Source organism: Neopelma chrysocephalum, unplaced genomic scaffold (genome assembly GCF_003984885.1).
Source record: "Neopelma chrysocephalum unplaced genomic scaffold, ASM398488v2 Primary Assembly neopelma1_26, whole genome shotgun sequence".
In the NCBI taxonomy this organism is placed as follows: Eukaryota; Metazoa; Chordata; class Aves; order Passeriformes; family Pipridae; genus Neopelma; species Neopelma chrysocephalum.
Window position 1 is genome coordinate 22,355,538 of NW_020897695.1, and position 22,948 is coordinate 22,378,485.

General features: G+C 42.3%; 1 protein-coding gene across 4 annotated transcripts in view; it reads right to left on the reverse strand.

Moving 5' to 3' along the window:
* POU6F2 (POU class 6 homeobox 2) overlaps nt 1-22,948 on the reverse strand; it is a 359,056-nt gene that overhangs the window by 312,352 nt on the left and 23,756 nt on the right. For 2 of the 4 annotated variants that reach the window (XM_027675880.1, XM_027675877.1), the window contains exons 4-5: nt 18,294-18,479; nt 1,195-1,252 (exon numbers count right to left, since the gene is read on the reverse strand). The gene's annotated coding sequence lies outside the window, so the exon portion shown is untranslated. The remainder of the gene's footprint in view (nt 1-1,194; nt 1,253-18,293; nt 18,480-22,948) is intronic. The other 2 variants (XM_027675879.1, XM_027675882.1) reach the window with 1 other exon arrangement.

Consider the following 22,948-nt stretch of genomic DNA (forward strand, 5'->3'; position numbering starts at 1 on the left):
ACATAAAATGTAGTTACTTATGAAGGCAAACATTACCATTTTTTCTAATAGAAGCAGTTTGTTTCATATATCTTCCCCTCTGAGTTAAGATTTGCAAGAATTTCCGAGACTATTTTTTCTTCTTGTCAAAATATATCAGCCACTTGTCTCCAAAAACTGAGTGTCCTGAAAAACACACTGCAGCATTGATTGCTGATATGCTATTGGCCAGTGATTTCTGAAGGGTGACATTAATGTAACCTGGTAGCACTTTAACCCTTTGAAGATCAATACAGTCCTCTGGAAATACAGTAGAATAACAGCTCATATACTTTTTGCTGTATTACAGCTTCATATAAATCTTAGTGCATCTTTCTGTCCTCCTAGAATTGCATTTCAGTTACTAGTGCAAACAGCATGCTTTCCAAAGATTGTCAGAAGTCAAAATGCAGAATTAAAAGCAGTTTAGTCTCTAAGCTTAAACCTAACACACCCTTTCCATTTCAAGTAAATTTCTGGCAATATTTTGAAGTTATTATCTCATTTTTAAAGGTATTGAAAATATTGATCTTAGCTGTTATAGTCAAAGAAATGTGAGAATATCAACAATATTCCAATTGTAGGCACAGCACTTGCCAGTCTAATATTTCCTACAATACAATTTTAAGATCCAACATGCAGGAGTGTTTGGAATGTGTATGTGTATGTATGTATGTATACATACATACATATATATATATACGCATACATAGATACATATATATATGTATATGCATGCAAGTATAAGACAAATGAAATGGGTGTTGAGGGAGTGAGACAGATAGGGATCATCCAGTTTACATTCTTTGAGTTTTTAAAATACAATGTTATTTTTTTAAATTTTTTAAGAAAAAATTTAAGAAAGGAAATTTTGGTATGTATTTAAAAAATTAGAAACAAGAAGAACTGACATGCAGATGCATGGGGACCAAGAAGTGTTCCTAGGTCAGCGAGATATTTTAGCATAACAAACTTTTCAGATTCAGCATTTTTAGAAAGATATACAGTATTAACACTGAAACATTGCCTTGGGATGGGGAAGGAGTACTTGAAACGGTGCTGCCAACATCTGCTTTGCATCTGACTTACATTTCATTCAAACATAATTAAAATGCACCATTTGTGCTGAAATCTTATCTGCTTCTTACTCTTGAAGAAAATACACTGAACTAATACCTTGGTCTGCCTTTTGGTCAGCTGAGAATTTCCTGTAGACTCATCCTTCAGGACATTTCTGTGGAAAAACCAGGCAGTATTGTGAAGGCCATAATCAACATCCATATCATCACAAGCAATTCAAAATACAACTGATAAGTGGGTGAGTGAGTAGAGGAGATTGCCCCGGCTGTCTCCAGGAAAACACATACACAGAAGTCAAATACTGCATGTGAAGCTGAAAGGAAAGTTAAGGATGCCTATTTTATAGTTCCTCTTCAGGAGGAGCCTTTTTGCAGCGAATATGCACAAACACCTATCAAATTCCCTTAACTTATTTAAGTAACTACACTTGGCAATTACCACTGCAGGGTTTTTATTAGCAAAGACACTGACATAGACATATGTTGCAGCACATAAATAAGCACAGCATTGTATACACAAGTCTGTTGCACCCTTATGCACCAACAAACCAACCATCGCGTTGTGCACACTCAGAGCTGAAAGAGCTTCTTCCTCCCAAAGTGAGATATGTGCTGCCTCTCTTTGTGCCATAATTAAACTATACTTCCAGGAAATGCCACTTTATGCCCCAAAATGTAAAACAATATCCCTGCACCTAATGCCTCTGCATAAGTCATGTCACTACCGTTAACCTGAACAGCTGTAAGAGCCTCTTCTGCTACCCCTGAAGCTGTCCTTACCTCTGAGGAGCTGGAGATCTTTACTCTCAGCCACATCTACCTGGTCCTGTCTGTAGGGGCTGCACAACTGGTCCCTGGTCACTGTTTCAGTTTTGCTACTCGTCCTTTGGGCTTTCCACAGGCCATCTCCTATGAGGTGTTGGTCCAGTTTTGCCTTTTTACTTACTGTAAGGAATTCTCTCCCTAACATGTCATCCCCTCCCCCCACAACCACACATTTCCTTTGCTGCTAAAAAGGTAATTTAGCTCTCTTGTCAACAGTCAAAAAGGTGAGAGATCAAGGTAGCTCCTAATCTGCCACAAGCAGACTTGGGTGGAAAGCTGGGTGCAAAAGGGGAACTCACTGGCCAGGTTCCCTTTAGCACTGGCAACTTGAGGAAAGCTACTGAAGGACAGAATGACAAATACTACTTACAAACCAGCTGTGCTGTATCCCTAACAGAGACCTTCTGGTCTCCTTTGAAACTTTTTATCTGTGGCTCTCCCTCAGCATACCCAAGAGGAAACTGCTTATGCAGCCACAGCAATATACGGCAGCTATGCCTTCCTATATGCATGCCCCTTCAGCACCTGGCACAAAGGGACAGGTTTGCATTGTTGAACCTAAGATTATTGAGAGGGGGGCATTGATCAAGGCTTACACATTCAGGAGGCTGCTTTATCACTTAATCTGTGACAGTGCAAATTCAAAGTTATACAAAGCCTGTGTTTTGAGCTGCACACCGGATCTCTGACAGCCAGGAAGAGTAGCACTCCCCGGTGACACTGAATACTTTTATCTGCAGTAGATTTTCCCTTTTTAATTGAAAGAACAAAAAAAAATTAAAGTAGTACTTTTGAATAGAATAGCTTGAACTTACCTCTCAGCTACACACCTAAGAACTTGTGAAAATAGTATTACTGTCTATAGTAATTTGTCTTATGTCTTCCAGGAGAATATATGTTTTCTGGATGACAAAAACAATGTTTAGAATTATACAGCAATGCAAACCCTAATTACTTAATAGCTAAACTGTGTTAGAACACACATTCATTTTTAAAAGCTCATTATTTATAATTGTTTATGGTTCCTTACTTCACAAACTAGAAGCCTAGCGATCAACAGAGACCAGGAATTTACTAAAATACCTTTAGGCACTTGCTCACATGCCATAGCAGAGCTTGCAGCAGATGTAATGAATCAAGCAAGGGATCCTCCTGCTTCTTACAGCATTGGTACACTAGGGGGACTCTTTTTCCTCTTTTCTGGAGTGATGGATGCAGGGTATTGTCAGAGCAAGCTGTTGTGCCTCACACTACAGGCCCTTTACTCACCAATTAAACATGCAGGACTCAGTCTTGCACTCTTCGAAGACTAACAAGCCTAATTCTAAACAGTCAATGGCTCTTCCTCCCTCTCTCATTCTCTCTCTCCATCTCTGCCAAACAGATAGAATATTACATTTTGCATCTTCATTTTCATGGATATGTGACTGCGTTTTCCATATGGGCAAATTTCTGTCAATTTATGCTAATTCCAAAATAATTGTTTTGAGAGACAGTAATAGATTATGGTCTCTGCCTGTGCAAGCCCATTCTGGTCAATCATTTTTACATTTTGAAGGAAATTTTGCTATTAAAAAGACCTCTGATGCTTCTAATTTCTCCTCTTCCAGATTTCATTAATATATAATTTCTGAGTTTCTCCCACTCCCCCAGAGCTCCACTTTTCAAAAAACAAACCACTGGGACATATTCACTCACTTCAAGAATGGCACTTCTTCCCTTTATAAGTGCTCGATTATATCATGGAAACGTAATCCAGGAAAAGAAGATGCTTCTGTGCCTAAACTTCTAGAACAAGGCCTAAGTATAATCTACATTATACTGATTCCTGTGCAGCCATTGGGACAGCTCCCTTTCCATCAGTGCTTATCCTTTACTGTCTAAAGAAAATGTCTGCAAAAGAACTTTCTTTCTCTTTGTTGTTTTAGAGAAAAGAAGCTTGCTGTAGTGCTTTGTATCTTTGGAAAGGTGGGAATAAATTCTCCCCCTTTCCTTCTAGATCTAAGAAGCTGGTTTGACTGAAAACTTATTTTTGTTTCTCAGGGAGACAATTGTTCAACAGGTCTTACAGTTTTCTGATTAAACTAGAATTTATATAAGATGAAAATCTAGGAAATGGGACTGTGATTCTTTCTACATAGTGAACTACATAGTGAAGAGACAGCATCTTCCTCCTCTACTCTTATGTAAAGTGATGGGAGGTGATTGCAGCAATTATGTTAGAAACTAGTTAATCAGAGGACAAGCTAATCTCACACCTCTCCCAGGTGAAACAGAATTGTAGAAGAAAAACATGTCAAGAGGCAAGATAGATTAGCAAGAAAGGGTGATATTGAGTGGGTAAGGTTTAAGAATATACTTCCCAAATGCACTACTAACTATAGCATTCTAATAAAACCACATTCCTCACATCTCATGATGTCTTCTGCAGTATCAAGCACAATAGGGTTTTTAAGACATCTCTTTATTGGATATAGCATGGATAATAATGGATATTTACATCAGGTGAAGAACAGACTATATTTGGGTGAACTAACATCACTCAAGTAAGGCAAATAAGAAATCCAAACTGGCAAAAAGATGATTCTTACAGTGAATGGAATCTTCTTTTTCCAAAACTCTTACAAAATCTTTGTCAGGATTCAGAACATGTCAAGGAGAGCAGAAACGTCAAAAAATAAGGTATATTTTTCTGTTCATTGAATAACAGGCATTTATTAATGAGTCACAGTATTAACTGTGTAACTCTTCATATTGGTAATGCTTTTACCACACCAACAGGGAAAAGCAGATATTTTCACAGTGTGTGTGATGATGATTAACTTCTTATTCACTGGTATATTTGCTTTTATTTACTTGAGCTGTAAATTATCTTGCATAGCTCTTCTTTCCACTTCAACACAACACAATGAAGTGATAGCATCATCAGAGACCAAAAAAAAGAGTGGAGGTGAATGTGGCAGGCAGGGTGTGTAGTGCCAATGAAAGCACACATTTCCTACACACTACATATCCCTTAGATCCCAGCTCCTAAGTAGATGCCTCTCTCCCACGGAAAAAAAATAAAAAGCCTGAGTAAAATGATGTATCCAAATACCCGTGCTTCTCTTGCTCCAAGCACGGTACATGATATTTGAATACTTCATGTATAAGTAAAGGTACATTATATACAGAGAGGTACTTCCCAGTGTTACATTAGGACATCTCTCAGTGAGAAGTGTTTGATCTTCTGATAGTCAGTCCACATAATTTGGTTACAGACTTTATATCCTGCTGTGTATTGCACAGGAGAGAAAACGTGATAGGTTTGAGGTACTGAAAGAGCTGCCATGTACTAATTCTTCCTGAGTTTGTTTCATCTATCAGTAAACTGTGTTGTTTGCTTATGTATATACGAAAGTCAGTAAGTGATGACATTTATTATAAATGCAGTTAATAGAAAAATCTATATTTAAGTTTAGCTAATATTTTTTCCTTTAAGGTGTTTATGACTCTTTGCCAGACTTTAATGCTCAGACACCCGTTGAGGATGTTTGTGGTCTTCCGTTTGGCCATGTAAACCAGAAGCTTTCATGGTGAGGTAGGATGGGTTCATGGAGGACAATCAACTGATCGGTCAATGAATACTTTGACACTCTGGCTTAGGAAGTGCCTGAGCTGCAAAATATTGGAGGATGAAGTGCAAGAAGGTTGTCAGGGCAGCAAGTGCCTACTGCTCACTGAAGATGGGTGAGCAAGAAGCTGCTGGTGATGCCGGCACAAGCCATGCCCTCATGGTCCTCCGGGCCAGATGGGCAGAGCCAGCAGCTGGTAACCTGCTCCATCAAGAGCCTCTGATACATAGAGGGAATGAGCTGAGTCCAGCCAGGGAAACTAGTCGTGAATAGCGAGATACAGCCGGAAACAGGTCTGGAGACAGGGCTGTGTCATGGGTCCCAGGTCCATCCAGGAGACAGGGTAGGAGACAAGCTATGACCTAGGTCTGAGTGGTCCATCCAGGAAAGCAGCTCTCTACAGCTATCTATAAAGATTCTTTAACTGAACAGACATGCTCTGGCAGCTTTCTGCACTCATTGCACCAGCTTTGCAAACTCATTACCATGCATGTGCTAGGAGACTGTTTTTCATATTTTTGTCCTAAAATTAAAAAGAAAAATAAGTTCCTTTGTATCTGAATGATATCATTGGTCATTTCATCACACCGACCATCACAAGTGGTTTCAAGTGGGTGCATAAAAACCAAACTCTTCAGTTCTTCTTCCAGCTATTTTCCAGGTGTATAGGGCCTCTAAAGGGAGGCAGTTGCCTTTTAGTGTCAGATGCCCACCTGTCCAGTTACCTCCTTACCCATGTCAGCATTACCAGCAACAACCTTGCTCTTCATTACATGACTGCAGAATTCACTTAAAAAATCATCAGCAACCTTTATTCATGCTCCTGCAGAGTAAAGTGTATCCCCACAGATGGCAGTGACATGAACTGCATTGCACTGACCCACCAGTGTTTGATCTTTTGTAGCTTTTTCAGTGCCTGAGCTGGTTTGGCGTTTTGTCCCATGAAACTTCCCAAATGGCAGCTCAGTTAATGCCAGGCATGGATATTTTCTTTTTTAGGTGTTTTGGAAGAGACTGGACTGACACACTCCACCCACGGCTCAAATGCCCAGCAGAGGCTGGACTGGCTGATTGTGACTACAAGGAGCTGGACTCCAGCAGGCTACTGATGGGTGGAAGCCCCCTTAACACATCTCTCAGCTTCACCCTTCATGCTTTGCTGTCATCAAATGTAGGAAAAAGGGAACTTTGTGGTCAGGTCTTTTGAATTTAGATTGCAGAAAGGCATCGTTCAAGAAATGTAGGTTTCCTTATTCACATCATATTCTGGATTTCATGGCACCCATTAAGCAGAAAAAGTTCTATCATCTCATGGTATAGTTCTACAGCCCCCATCTTCCCCACCACCTGAGGCTCTGACAGAAGGGACATCCCCTACATGCTCCTTGCATGAACAACTACAGGATAGAAATAGGTACCACCACGTCAGGTGGAGCGACACAAGAATCTGCACCAGTTTGGAAACATTGGCATAGGCAAATGTTCCTGGAGACATGAGTAGGTGACAGGGTGACTATGAGCCATGAATGGGATTGAGGTAAGATCATTCCTGTGGGTCAGGCAAGAAAGGTAAGCATTGTGCAAAGCCCTGGTGAGAACTCACTTGTACCACTATGGACATTTCTCATTCCTTGGGTTGAGACTAAGCAGTTGATTCATGGGCATGGATGGCCTACAGAAGAAAAATGATGACTAGAAGGAGCAATGCCAAGGCTTGAGAGGACTGCAATCACTTTCAAGAAAGGGATCAAGGATGAAGACCAAAAAGGAAAAGAGCTATGGCGGTGCAAGGAAAAATACAGTTAAGAACACAAAAACATTTGGGACTTCTTTCTAAGAAGACAACCTTACCATACATAGTGCAGTAGCAAATGTCCCTTGATGCATTGGTGAGGAATGGCGATGAAACCACGCATGCCCGTTACATCTCTGCAAAGTTCATGCAGACAGAATGAAAACTCTCTCTTTCATTTCTGGCAAAACCGCAACCAAAAGAATATCTTTGGTATAAATGACCTTATTTACATAGTCTGAAGGTACACACCAATTTTGGCACCAGAGTTCAAAATTACAATAATAGTACCTCTCAATTTTTCAGTATTCCAATTACTAAATCTTAAAAAACAAGGAGACTTGCCAGGGTTTTAGGTAAGAACTGAACATCTTCCCACAAACAGAGGTAGGCAAACATCTCTCAGAAAGGTTAAAGTGAGAAATGAGCTCAGAAAGCTTTACTCCATTGCTGAAGAGTGCTTTGTATCCCATATAAACATGGCCAATGGGTGTGTTTAACAGAGGAGCAAGCTGCACAGCTTGGTTTCAGTGGGACAAGGGGACATGACTACAATAGCAGCAATGAGCTATTTTCCCAGTCTGGAAAAGTCGTTGTTTACCTGACAGTGCTTCGGGCATGAAAATTACCTACCTTTCCACCACACCAGTGTTACCTTCTCTCACTTGTTTTTCAAAGTCTCTCTTATTTCCCTGGTGGTCTGTTGACACTGCCCATCTCAGTTCTGGTTACACTTCAGTTTTTCCTCAGGTGGCAGCTGCCAAAATCACCCCACTTATGCCCCAAGAACAGGGTTTGTATCCAGTCAGATCAAGTCCCTGGTCCTCCTCACTGCAAGACCTCATAGACATTAGCTCTGGCTCAGAGAGGGGATGGCTAATAGGAGTGGTGTCTGGACTGCAGGGTTGGTTTCTGAGAGAGGAGTAACAGCACAAGTCTGGTCCTTGGGAGCTGAGTGGCAGAGAACATGTCAGTAATATCCAGCAACTGTGCTCAGTGCATGGCTAACAAGGGCAGGAACAGAGTTCTGGATGCAGAGACTGCCTCAGGGCCAGCACTCCAAAGGCCTTCCTCCAAAGAGGAGGTTGTAGAAAAGAGGGGGTCAGTCTTTCTCCCAGGTCGCAAGTGACAGGATGAGAGCAAATGGCCTCAAGTTGCACCAGGGGAGGTTTATATTAGATATTAGGAAACTTCTTTTCAATGAAAGGGTTTTAAAGCATTGAAACAGACTGCCCAGGAAAGTGGTGAAATCACCATCCCTGGAAGTGTTAAAAAACATGCGAGTATGACACTTGAGGACATGGGTTAATGGTGAACATGGTGGTGGTGCTGGGATGATGGCTAGACTTGATCTTAAAGGTCTTTTCCAATCTTAAAAATTCTATGATTCTATGGTTCTACGAAGGATGCTGGACAGAGGTGTGATGGGCTGGGCTGTGGTAGGTGGGGCTGTGTATGGGGGAGCAGCACTTCCTGTGTCCTACTGACAGAGCCGGCCCAGGGTCAGCCCAAAGACATCCAAGAGAAAGTCCTTAAGGAGCCGATGTAATTACCTGATTGGGGCTGAGGGCGGCTGGACGAGGTTGCTGGAGGTTCTCTGCTGCAACCAGGTCCGGATGGGGCCATGTTAAAAGTCCATTGGATGAATGGAATTCCTGCTTCAGCCTTCAGGGGACAGAAGCCAGCTTGTCAGGAGATAAGAAGCACCAAGCCCAGTGGTAAGACAAAAGAAATGCCTTCTGGAGGAACACTTGAGGAGCACTGCAGAGCTCTCTGTCCTCACTCCCTGTGGAGCCAAGGACAGCTGCTGTAAGAAATGGAATGCAGAGATGTTCCCAGGATCCCTGCGCTTTAGAAGGATTTTTGCCCTTGAAGTTGATCAGGCTGGGGGCATGTGGCCACTCTTAGAAGCTCCTGAGATGGCTCCAGATAAGGCAGAATAGGGCTTGAGGATCTTCTGGGAGGTGTGATCAGACTGGGAGGAGGAGACAGGTCTTGCTCACATACTCAGGGAATACTTGATTGCTGGTGCTGTGGTCAGGAAGGAATTTTCCCCCAGGGCAGATTGGCACCAGTCACTGGGGAGGTTTTGCCTTCCTCTGCAGCATCAAGCACGACTTTTTCTGTATCCTTTTGGTTCCTTTTGTAGCTGCCTGCTGCTGATGCCTAGTGAAGATGGCCTGTTGTGCCCTGCAGCTAGGGGGAGGAAGGCTTTTTTTTATCCTACAGTGGGCTGCAAGTGTCCCCAGGATTTTTTTGCTTTCCTCTGCAGCACTGAGCACAGCCCCTTTCCAGGGCTCCTTTGGGCCATTTTGCCTGCTCTTGCGCCATGAAGGTGGCTCTTGTGCCCCTCATCCAGGGGTAGGAAGCTTTCTAGACTCCCAGGGTGGGCCCCAAGTGTGGTCCCTGGATGTTGCTTCTTGTCCTTCGTAGCACTGAGCACAGTCCCTTGTCAGGGCTCCTCTGGGCCCCTGCAGCTTGGTTGTTCTTGCCTCACACCTCCAAGGCACCACTCGTGCCCTGTCTCTCTCTGGCCTCTTGCTCATTGTAAGCTTGGAGTGGGAGCGAGCTCTGCTCTTTCCTTGGCTCCATTTCCCCAGGGGTTCTTGCCTGTGCAAAACAGCCTGTGCTTGGGAGGACTCCAGGCTTGCTAACCCATCCAGAGCTGCCACTTTTCAGCTCTCCCTGCCTGCAACACAAGCACAGGGCAGGCACAAGAATGCTTCTCATACATCCCTGGCCAAGATGTCCTTAAATGTGTTTTTGGAGCTGAAAAGCCCCTGACATTTCAGGAAAATATTGGTCTCGTTACTTGACTCATGATGAGCACAGGAAATAGAACAGTTATGCTATGTTACACCAAGAGTTCTGCATGACAAGCTACGACCCATGTCTGAGGGCTCCATCCTGGAGAGCAGCTCTTTGCAGGTCAGGTCCCAGGCCCATGCAGGAGACAGGGACAGAGCATGGCTTATGCAGGCACTGAAGGCCCCATGTTAGCTGGAACACATCCCCTGGGCCCTTGGCAGGAGCCTGTGGGGGTGGGGGTCCCAGGGGAGGCCGGTCACAGCCACTGAGGCCTGTGAGCACCCCCAGGACCCTGACAAAGGTAGACTTGCACTGCTCATGTGCTCTCCTTTAGATATCTATGGTTGGCTACTTTGGAAACAGAGTATTGGGTAGGATGGTGTACTATTGCAATCAGACTCTTTTTTTTAGAATGTTTTTCCAAGGGAAACAGCTCAGGCAATTCTAAAAGTAAGTACAAGGAGAGAAAAAAGGAACTATGGGAAAATAAACAGGTCATCTTGCTCAACTCCAAAATCTTTTGCAACCATTTAGATGAGGAGCACATCCTACACCAAACTGAGGGCTTAATCTTTGAGCCTCACTAATGTCAGAGATAGGGGGCTTTGCCATCCAGTGGAAAACCAGCAAAAGTGGATAAACAAAAGACTTGCAGAAACTATGTGTCACCCTTGCTTTTGGCAAATTTGTGCAGATGGTTCCATTATCTCAAGACAATCCACAGCTCTCACCCACCCTCAGAAGACCCATGCCTCCTTCCCACAAGGTGACAGAGCCAATGCCTAGGCTGAGAGATGGGTATGGGTATTCAATGCCTTCTGCTAGTGCAGGGCTGGGAAGAAAAGTCAACAGAAATTTCCTTAGCGTTTACTGGTAGGGAAAGGACCAGGTAGGAAGAAGAATAGAATAGATTAGAGTAGAGTACAGCGAAGTAGAGTAGAAGAGTTCAGCAGGAAGAGACCTACAACGATCATCTAGTCCCACTGCCTGACCACTTCAGGGCTGACCAAAAGTTAAAGCATGGCTTTAAGGGCACTGTCCAAATGTCTCTTCAACACTGACAGGCATGGGAGTGGGGCATCAGCCACCTCTCTAGGAAGTCTATTCCAGGGTTTGACCACCTTCTGGGTAAAGAAATGTTTCCTCATGTCAAGTCTGAACTTCCACTGATGGACAAAGCTTTCATAGAATCATAGAATCAACTGGGTTGGAAAAGACCTCTGAGATCATCAAGTCCAACCCTTAATCCAACACTGCTGTGGTTACTAGATGATATGGTTTGAAGCTGGCTCCCTGCCAAGTCTCCAAACCTTACCACCAGAAGTCCCCCCCCCCAACAAAAAAAAAAAAAAAAAACCTCAGGGAGAAGAGGGAGAAAAAAACTAAGAAAAACCCGAAAACGAGAGAGAGGACAACCAAACTTATATATATAAATATATTTACACTTATATACAATTTCACAAGGGAAAGGGGAAGGGGAAAAAAGAACAAAACTATAATAAAATATATATATATATATATATATCCCAATCAGTAGCCCGAGATCTAGTAACTAAAGAACAAAAGAGTTAGCAAAGAATATATCTCACTACTCTCCTGGGACAACCGAGAGTCACTCCGGAACGATCGCCGGCAACCTCTGTCTCCCAAGGTCGGCAAGGCCTAGCCAGGCCTCGCTCCCCAACACGGCAGACTCAACAGCAGGGAACCTGCACCTCCAAGCCGCCGGAAGGAAAGAGAGCGAAGGCCTCTCCTCCTCTCTTCTTATAGTCTGGCTTACGTAAAAATCGTAGGGAATACTGGGTAAATCTGGACCCTTCCTTGGTTACAAACTGGTCACCAAGGAAGGCCTAGCCCAAACCACCACACTAGACCATGGCAATAAGTGCCACATCCAGTCTCATCTTAAAAACCTCCAGGGACGGAGAATCCACCACCTGCCTGGGAAGCCCATTCCAATGTCTGATTACTCTCTCCGTAAAAAATTTTTTTGTAATATTCAACCTAAGCCTCCCCTGGCAGAGCTTAAGACTGTGCCCTCTTGTCCTACTGCTGGTTGCCTGGGAGAAGAGACCGACACCCACCGGGCTACAACCTCCTTTCAGGAAGTTGTAGAGAGTGATGAGGTCTCCCCTGAGCCTCCTCTTCTCCAAGCTAAACAACCCCAGCTCCCTCAGCCTCTCCTCATAGGACTTGTGCTCCAGTCCCTTCACCAGCCTTGTTGCTCTTCTCTGGACCTGCTCCAGCACCTCAATATCCTTCCTGAACTGAGGGGCCCAGAGCTGGACATAGCACTCGAGATGTGGCCTCATCAGCCCTGAGTACAGGGGAAAAATCACTTCCTGGTCCTGCTGGCCACACTGTTCCTGATCCAGGCCAGTATGCCATCGGCCATCTTGGCCACCTGGGCACACTGCTGGCTCATGATCAGCTTCCTGTCAATCCAAACTCCCAAGTCCCTTTCTGCCTGGCTGCTCTCCTGCCACTCTGTCCCCAACCTGTAGTGCTGCGTGGGGTTGTTGTGGCCAAAGTGCAGGACCCGGCACTTGGCCTTGTTGAACCTCATCCCGTTGGAATCAGACCATCTCTCCAGCTTGTCCAGGTCCCTCTGAAGAGCCCTCCTGCCTTCCAGCAGATGCCCCTCCAGCTTGGTGTCATCTGAAAATTTGCTAATGGTACACTCAATCCCCTCATCCAGATCATCCATAAAAGATATTAAATAGAACTGGGCCCAACACTGATCCCTGGGGGACACCACTAGTGTGCGGCCACCAACTGGATGCAGCACCGCTCACCATCACTCTCTAGGCCTGGCCATCCAGCCAGTTCTTAACTCAGCAGAGAGTGCCCCTGTCCAAGCCACACACTGCCAGCTTTGAGCCATTCCCATGTGTCCTGGCACTGGGTACCAGGGAGAAGAGCTCAGCAGCTTTCCAGTTCCCCTCCTCAGGAAGCTGTAGGAAGCAATGAGGTCGTCCCTCAGCCTCCTCCTCTCCAAACCAGACAAACCTCAGCCTCTCCTGAGAGTCCATTCCTGCCAGCCCCTTCCCCCGCTTTGGTGTCCTTCTCAGGACATGTTCAAGCACCTTCACAACCTTTTTAAATGACGGGGCCTAGAACTGCATACAGTACTCAAGGTGCACCAGCACAAAGTACAACAGGATAACCACCTCTCTTGGCTGGCTAGTGATGCTCTGTTTGATGCACCCCAGGACGTGGTTTGTGCCCTTGGCTGCCAGGGCACACACTGCTGGCTCCTGTTGAGCCACCCACCAACTATCACCCCTTTCTGCAATGGCTGCTTTCCAGCCACTTCTTTCAGAGTTTAGACTCATGTCTGGCTGTCCTGGGTTACACAAAAATTCTGGTACCTACCTTTTCTCTTTTCTGCAAATATGCCTGCTAATTTGGACCGTGACTGGAACTTAAGATAAGTATGGTACTATTAGCCTAGAAGAAGAATGTATCCACAGGTGTGAAAGACTGTAATGCTGATGACTCAGACAACCAAGGTGCAAGCTGACCATGTGCAAAGTAACCACCCAAGTGCTGAGGGCATGCACACCCACCACCTCAGGCTACAAGCTGGATGTTGAACAAGATAAGGAGAGAAGCAAAATTCTGCTAGGCAGAGTAGTGTTTCTTTGTCTTACACGAATGACTTAGCTATGATAACTCCCCTGCGGTAAGCACCAGGACAGTTCACACTCACATGGCCTGAAAATATTTATCTCTGCTGATGGCCGTAATGGATCCACCTGTGCTGACATAACAGGCAGCTGTAACATCTTAGGAGGTGTCAAAGACTTCTGAAATGCCCAGTGATCCAGTGAAGAACTTACCACCCCAGGGGAGGTATTGGGGCTGTTCCCAACTAAACTAAGCCCAATAAAAGACCACACTTGGACTTTACTCAACACTGGGTTTTCTTCCCTCACCACATGGGAATTTGCTCACCACCCAGGGCTTCCACCACCACCTCGACAGATCCAGACTTGCCCACCAGTTTGACAGGATTGCAACCACCACTTCAACCAACAAACATCAAAATTGCAACAATCAAGTCTCATCACTGGATCCAACAGGTGTCTTGCAGGTCCTTCCAGTCACCTGGGGATTTGCAGCCCTGATCTGACTGCCTGTACCAGCACCACAGCTTCATTCCAGTGCTGACTCTCCAACAGTTCCTGCCAGGTTTTCCAAGCATGGGGGAGGCAAACCACTCAGAAGGGTGGCCATCTTGTCTCTGTGCTGTGGCCACCTGTGTTTTTTCCAAGTGGGGGAGATCGGCCACCATTTCGATTTGGTCCAGTGGGCAGGGCTTGGGAAGTTTCTCCTTATCAGTTGATTTAACCCAGTTTTATCAGTATTTTTATTAGCATTTCTTCTTGGTAAAGAGTTATTTTTTCACCTATATTCAAACATATTTGATCTCTCTCTCTTTATTGGAGAAATCAGGGGTATGGAATCTGAGGGAGAAAGACTTCTGTCTGAGGTCTCTGCCCCTCCAAATTGTCTCAAACCAAGACACTGACATTACTTCATCCCAGGTGGAGAACCTGGTATTTGTTATTGTTCATTTTCATGCCATTGGTGATTGTCCAATGCTCCAGTCCATGCTCTGCAAGGCCTCTTGTCCCCTAGGAGAGTCAGTAGCACCTCCCAGTTCAGTATCATCACCAAACTTACTAACCATGCATTCAATTGCATCCTCCAGATCACTGATAAAAAGATTGAACAGAACTGGCTGTAGAATTGAGCCCTGAGGAACACCACTGGTAACTGGTCACCTGACAGATACTTCCCTGTTCACTACAACACTTTGAGCCGTGCCCTTCAGCCAGTTCTTCACCCAGTGCACTGTGTTCCAGCTCATCCTACAGCTGGACAACTCGTCCAGGTGGATACTGTGGGACAGTATTGAAAATCTTAATAAAATCCAGAAAAACTACACCCACTACCTTCCCTTCATCCACCATACAGGTGACCTTATTGCCAAAGAATATTAAATAATTTAAACAGGACTTTCCCTTTGTGAATCCATGTTGACTCTGCCTGATGATTTGTTCTTTAAATGTCTTTTATGAATAGACAATATGATCTTCTCTGAAATTTTTTATAGCAGGTCTGTAGTTTTTGGATCTTCCTTCAAGCTCTTCTTGTAAACTGGAATAGTGTTGGCTATCTACCAGTCAGTGAGGACCTCCCCAGACTCCCAAGACCCTTTGCAGATGATTGAAAGGGGTCCTCCTGTGACATCTGCTAGCTCCTTCACTATTCTGGGATGAATCCCATCAAGCCCAGTGGACTTGACATTAGGAAACATTTCTTTACCAAGAGAGTGGTCAAATCCCGGAAACAGTCTTCCTGAAGAGGTCCCCCCCATGCCAGTCAGTGCTGAAGAGGCATTTGGACAATGCCCTTAATACAATGCCTTAATTTTTGGTCATCCCTGAATGGAGCAGGCACCTGGACTAGATAGTCATAGATCCATTCCAGCTGAATTAGTCTAGTCTAGTATAAGCATTCAGCTGATACATCTGTCCCCTTATGATTTCACTGTCCAGAAATGGAAAATCACTGATCCTGCAGTTGGAACTCAGAAGAGCAGACAACCCAAGTGATATAAGAGATGGTTAATTAAAAAATAGGAGCTAGAAAGAGGATGAAAAGTGGGAACAATGTGGTAGCAACTGCAGAGAAACTGCAGAGACAGGTGCCAATTCTTGGAAAAAAACATGGGAGGAGACTTGGGAGAGAGTAGAGAAATAAAATTGTGTTTCTGCTGTAGAGATCTCCCATGGAGGCCTGACCCTGAACTGTCACAAATCTGAGAAGAGAGAGGTGAGTGAATGAGAGGGGTCCTGTGGAGGAGGGCCCTTAGGAGTCTTTGTCCCAAGGAAGCTATTCCCACTTTCAAAATTCAAAATGGTTATCTAAAAGAACAACTATTTTTAATTGATTATTACATGCTCAAAGCACACTTAATAGGATGTGAATCATCAGGACAGCTGCTTTGGTGACAGAAAACGCAGAGAAACCATTTTGATCTTATTTCACAGAATGTGTTCTCTGTCACTTACATGGCAGGATCACAGCTACCCAGGCTGCTTTCTTGGGGTATCTTTGGGCTTTAATTACCCTGTCAATTAGAGTTAGAGGTATTAATGTGGCAGTGAAATGATAAAGATTGTTCATGGTTTCTGTTCTCTACTTGTTTGTGTTCATCAGTCTTGAAAGAAGAGGACTTTACACATTGTCTTGACATGGTTGCTAATAAGCCTATAATGAGAGATTCACCACATCAAATAAATTAGGCGCCAGCAGCCATGAAGTGAACAAGCTAAGATAACAGCACAATGCAGTCCAGTAATAAAGAGGTGGAGAGTGTAGTCTCCTGGCTAGGACAGAACACTGTTATTTTTAAAGGATGGATGGATTTAGACAGTGAACGGGTAAAAGCATTTAAGAAGAGGGAAGTGATGACAAAAACCAACCACGCCTGAAGAAAATAGAGCAGGATGAAAGTGCATTGTATGTATCAACATATGTTCTATGAAGCTATAGAAAGCATTTAAAACTGAGCATTGAGTAAATGGAAGTAATTTTCAACAGAATCGTGAACTAGGGTAAATCAGAAAAGCATTCTTAATATATATGAAGCTATGTTGACTTCTCCTGAGACTACAAAGAAGCAGACTAAGTCCCATATTCATGTGCAAAGCATTTTGGATCAACATTTTTAGTTTCAAATGATCTGGATTAAGTTGGACAGAGTGTAAAAATGAGAACTATTATTAATATTGTATGTCACAGGCTATATCAGCATATCAAATGTACATGTTTTGTGCAGACCTGTCCTTGCTTAGTGCTTTCAGCATCTTTAGTGGAGCAAATTCCTATGGTGTCCCTGGATGCTTAAACTACATTAGTTTTCAAGGTAAAGTAAAGCATGCATAAAGTCCATACATTTCTAGATTATTTATTAGTGTGACTGGTAGAAGTCATATCATGCTGTGATTTTAATGAGTTCTATCTTCACATGTTCTTACTCCTGGAAGACCTTTATGGCCTTGCTCTGTAAACCTATTCTCTTAAGCTGCTTTATACACAAAATAGAACTATTTCTGAGAAATGGGGTTCTAAGATCTCAATAGATGTATTTGGGTGGAGACAAAAAAGTATAAGCAGTTGATACTGCTAGCCACATCAATAATAAAATTGAAAGAATCCTAAAATTCAGAATCATTCTCATTTTTATTTTGCTTTAAGTTTATAGACTATGAATTTTCAGATTGGGCAAAAAGTACACTACTCTTATTTTCAGTCAGTTTCTTGTGCCAATTTTAATGCACAGTGCTTCGGTACTTGACATGAAAACACTGAAAGGAGAATGATAAGAATTCACATCATAGAATTACCATTACATATAATCATTAGGTTTTATAAGAATATAAAATATATATGTGATATAAGAATACCACACATTCATTCTCTTTCCTAAAATTTAGAACCTAAACTACCTCTCAGTAGTCCCTTTAAAAATTGCAATTTTTCCAGTGGCCCTTAATATCAGTACAAGTTTCCTCACAGGTCAAGGATAGCAGATCACTTTAAAAGCATAGATTCTCTTTACCAGCATTATGACCCCTCTCTGCTTATTTCAGGAAAACCTTCCTGATTGTTAGAGATGCCATGGTTAAAGTATTATAAGCCTTTAAAGACTAGATTTTACACACTTGCTGTTAAAATTTTGCGAAATTATTTATTGAAATTCCTTGCAGATTTTTTCTTGGATGTCTTTTCCCATTCTCTTTCCATTCCTCACATTAAAAATATCTAGCATAACAGCTTCCCTAAGTTCTTTGGAGAGCTGAAAAGAGAGGCCACAAGCTTCAGCCTCCAGGAATCTCTGTGGATGGATTAAAGAGCTCTGCTCTCAGGCTTCACAGAACCATCTCCTGTGCCATGTTTCTGCATGGTGAGGCTGCCATCTCACTCATTTGCAGGTCTGTTCCCTTAGCAGTACCACATGCTAAGAAGTCAGAGCCCTACTCTTCACCAGCACCTGCCCTCCCTCAGCTCCTCCCTGTTAAACTCATATGGCCCAAGCATCACGAAGCCTGATTGAGTAAAAAAAAAAAAGGAGGGATTTACCTTGGTGTCTTTCTGCTTCCTGCAGTGGATCACAGCAAATGATAGTCAGTGTGTTTAGAATAACATCTGGAAAAATCCAGTCCCATCATTAAAAGCATTGTATATTGCTCTTTTATTGATCTGCTTGGAAATTCTTATTCTCTGTTTCATACATTATAGAAGAAGTGAGAAGCACCTGGAAAGAATCTAGAAATTCAGAATCCATTAGAGTTCATCACTACCAGCCTCTGAGTCATCAGTGTGCTAGCCTTTGGGCTACTGCATTTCTCTGCATCTAGCCACATCAAACTATCAGTGATCAGTGTCATTAGCCTGTTTCACAATAATCAGTAAGAAAACATAGAGCCACTAAATTTTCTGATGGATAACAGGTTGATGGGAGCCGGGAGACTGTGATGGGAGATCCCTGTTTTCCCTCACAGTCTCCTGCCTCCAGCCAAGCTCACCTTGTCAGAGGATAAGAACTTTTCCTTTTGAGACAGCACTTCATGAAGGTGATGCATGACAGGGTGACATTAAAGGTGTGACCCATCTGTTTAAGGGTACAGATCCTTTTACCCAGTACAGTCACCCTTTCAACTACCTTCCCAAGGTATTCCACTTTGTGAAGGAAACTGTCTCTCTTTACCTTTATTTATGTAAGACGAATGATCTCTCTACTCCTTAAAATTACTTTTTTTCTGGGACTCACAAATCTTCTTTGCTATCACATACATAGCAATTCCACTATGCTCCAAGTTGGGGTCTTTTTTTAACGTTTTGGAAAAGATGGGGGTAGCAGCAAGAAGAAGAGGGTCATGGTCCTCTCTTTTCATCTCGCTAAAATGGAAAAACCTTCCCGTGAGGATCATCCCTGCTCTTGAGAGGGGACAGAGATAGCATAGTCCACAACTCTGGTGGTCAGCACAGAAAGAGGCCTGGATGCCAAAGCAAGTGTATAGCACGCCTGTTTGATCTAGATTATATTTTGAATCTAGATACTTCCCTGGCAATGGAATATCACTCTTGTGTAATCTTCTGTCTATTCCCAAAGCTTCACCCACCCACCTGCATGTGCTATTATTTCTGTTTTGCCTCAATCCAATAAGCACCTGTTATCGAGACATCAAAGAAAACAATAGCAACCGAATAATGTTAGCATTTGATGCTACAGAAATAAAATTGAATATCTGAAACAGAATAAAGCCACAAGATAAATGTCTGCAGAGTCAGAAAAAAAAGAATGTTATGGCTTTAACCTGTTTACATGCAAGTATTTTCTCTAGTGGGATAATCAAGGTTTCAAAGATCTTGTCCTATATAATATCAAATCCTATTACTATTCAGCAAGGGAAAAACTATTCCCTTAAAATCAAGGTGCTCTTTAAGACTTTGCAGCAGAAAAAAAGCTTGTATTGTGTGCACAAGCACACACAGAAGACATCTCAAAGGGAAATGTTAGCCTCAAATTAATTTCTGTCAGATTTGATTGAAAAACTCACACATATCTGTCCATTGGAGGTTTGTGACCTGACTCTGCCTGACTGGGATTTGGTAATCAAATAGAGACTCCTACAATAACGTGTATCGGTTTTGCTGTAGTTAAGAACTATAGCTGTAAAATGTGCATCATAGCAGCAGAATTAGAACAAGGAGAATTTTTGTGTGCAGTTTCATCTGCTCATTAACTAAAAAAGTGCCCATACTTAGAAAAAAATTCAAAATACAAATAAAAATAATTTTTAAATGCTAATATTATTGCACCATGCATGAATCAGATTGTACACTTGAATGGATTTTTCCTTAATTTCTTGTGTGCTTTTAGTTGCTGGCCACTATTGCAGCTACTGCCTAAAATAGGCAAGACCTCAAACCTTTCTCATGTGGCAAGATCTGAAAAACTGTGCATTAATCCTTCACTCAAGTTCTCAAAGAACTGCTCAACTTTCTCTTATTTTCTCTCAAATTCTTACTTTCAGAAGTTTACCATCAAAAAAAGAAATAGTAAAAAAATGAGATAAATCTCGTGACAAAAGGTTCCCTTTTTCAACCACATCTAATAAAAATGAGGTACCTAAATGTAAAGGCAATAGTTACAGAGGTGTAACTGCATTGCCACATAGCTGACATTACACTGGATCCAGTCAGACCCCTGGTTGTGGTGGAAGCCTCATGCAGAACTGCAGAAGCACAGTACTTACTACGCAGACACAATAAACCCATACAGAATGTATGTCTGCTGTCAGTCATTGAAAACAAGGATCTCAAATTTTAACATCATTTTGATCAGGACTGTACACCATTTTGAACTTTGGCCTCATTATATCACTTCATTAAGAGACTCAGCTTCTGAGACTGAACTTCAGATCCAGATTGCTCATTATTTAAACAGTGGAAAAAAGGAAAGACATTCAGCCAAATCAAACCGAGGCAGCTGTGAGAATTTATTGGATCTATCTCCAGAAATTTTATTTAGTTTATAACATATCTCATTTAAAGTTTCTTTAGAGGATCTTTAAATGAAGGAATTTTGGAAGGCAAGTGGGGAACAGGAAACTGAGGGGAGGGAGAAGGAAAAATTAAATAGAAACTTTTGGCAGAATGGTATGTAAAAAACAGCAAGGCAAAGAAATACAAGATGGACAATTGAACAATTGAAGGAATGGGAGTTGGACAGGAAGAAAAGGGGCAACAGCAGTCATTGGCAATATAATATGAAAGATTGGAGGCTGAGAGAGAATGTCTAAGTTTCAGAGCTAATAGATGATTATCTTAAGAAGATCACTTGGTTTCTTTCTGAGCTTCTGTGTAGAGAGTAATGAGTCTACTAGGTCTTATATCTGTGTAGGTTCAGTTTGGACAAGAGGACCAGCAAGTAATGGAAAGACCTGAGTCTTGGAAACTCGATGGTAGATATTTGGGACAGAAATTGAGGTAATTTCCCCTATATTATTTCCTCCAAATAATATTCCAAGCTTTTGAGGTCTGATGAGGAGAAAACACAGTTGTTTACACTTTAGTGACCCTGACTAATATAACAGTGACATCACCTCCCTGCTATCTCTGCCTCCATAATGTAGATCTCCATAAAAATGGCATGTTAAAACCCAGCAGAATTAACTGTTTCTTTCCCCTATTTCTTATATGATTTTTTAAAGTCTAAAAAAATCATAAGTTCACTTGTACGCTGAATGAAAACAGAAAAAAATTGCAAGGACTGTGGCACCAGCACTGCAGCCAGACATTCGAGACTTTAACTGCTTGGGGTTTGCTGAAAATTTTCGGTTTCTTCCCTATTGCCTCAGTTCCTGTGTATTCTTTCAGGCATTTTGATTTCTCTAACATTTTCCATTGTACGTTCCTCTTTTATCTTCTTTATCTACCAGCCAGATAACAGTGTATTTTTAACAGGCATCTCCATTAGGGTATTGACTAAGTGGCTCCCAAGTCCTCTGTCACAAGTCACTGAGACGAATAGTTATTGATGTTTGCTACTACCTTGGTAGCTGACACTATTTCCGACTATTTTTGGAGGATGAGGAAAAGACGGAGTATAAAAATAACAGAATAGGGTCACTTCAGAATCTATCTGCAAGAAATTGCAGCCACTTTCCAGTCCCAAAAAAATACTGTGGTCCACAAAAACAGTTTCCTGGCTAGCATACCTTTACAACTGATCACATTCTTTACAAGGGATTGAAGTTGCAATGCCTGTGCCTTAGGGATGATTGATTTTTGAGGAATTATGTTGGATACAACTGAGTACCAATAAACATTAATGCTTTCATGAAGTAAGGGACTCTTAAGGACCAAATTCCAGAGGTATGAGCTAAAGCAGGAGTTAGACCAGTCAAAACTGAGAAGGCAAGACCAAAACCATGCATAATGGTGACAACTTGAACAAAGAGTAGTGGGTCACTGTTCATTACAAGATGAGTTCAAAAGCAAGTGGTATGATCAAGTAACTAGTACAAACACTAAGTGCTACTTTTAAAAAGAGCATGTATTTAAATTATGGAAGTTGCTTATCGACGGAGAGGCATGGACAAAGTGCCCTAAACCATTATGGTCAGCAAAATGTCCGCTTTATTAGAAGAAATTGTTCACACAATTTCTGCACGGCTACAGTTGCTACCACAGGGTTTTATAGAAACCAAAGATATAAGGGGTATAGAACATAGTAGTGTGGTTGCAAAGCCTAAACAAGTTCTTCATTGTAGGAAGTTAGGGGGATCATTTTACAATTACCTTTTTTATTTTACTTTGCTAAACAACCAGGAGTAACCACTGCTGAAAACACATCTCATGCGAAGTATATTCTTCAGGAAGGCTGAATGGCCCACGGACAAATGTAATTGCGAAGTCTTGCAATCATTTCTTTCCCTTCAAAATTCCAGTTCCCAGGATTCTTATTTGCACGGGAAATCTCAGATTTCATCCAAAAACTTAAACTTTTAATACTGGTACGTGAAGAGAAAACTTGAAAATATTACTTTACTGTTCTATATGGCCTGAAAAAATGAGAGAAAATAATCATATGTACATATCATTTCTTTAATTTAAACCAGTCTTATAGTCCCGGCTCATGATTTCAGAACACCTTGGGGACTTTCAGTTTTGTTCATGCGTCAGATTTACCAGTACAATAAATATATTCTGTTAGGCAGAACATCATC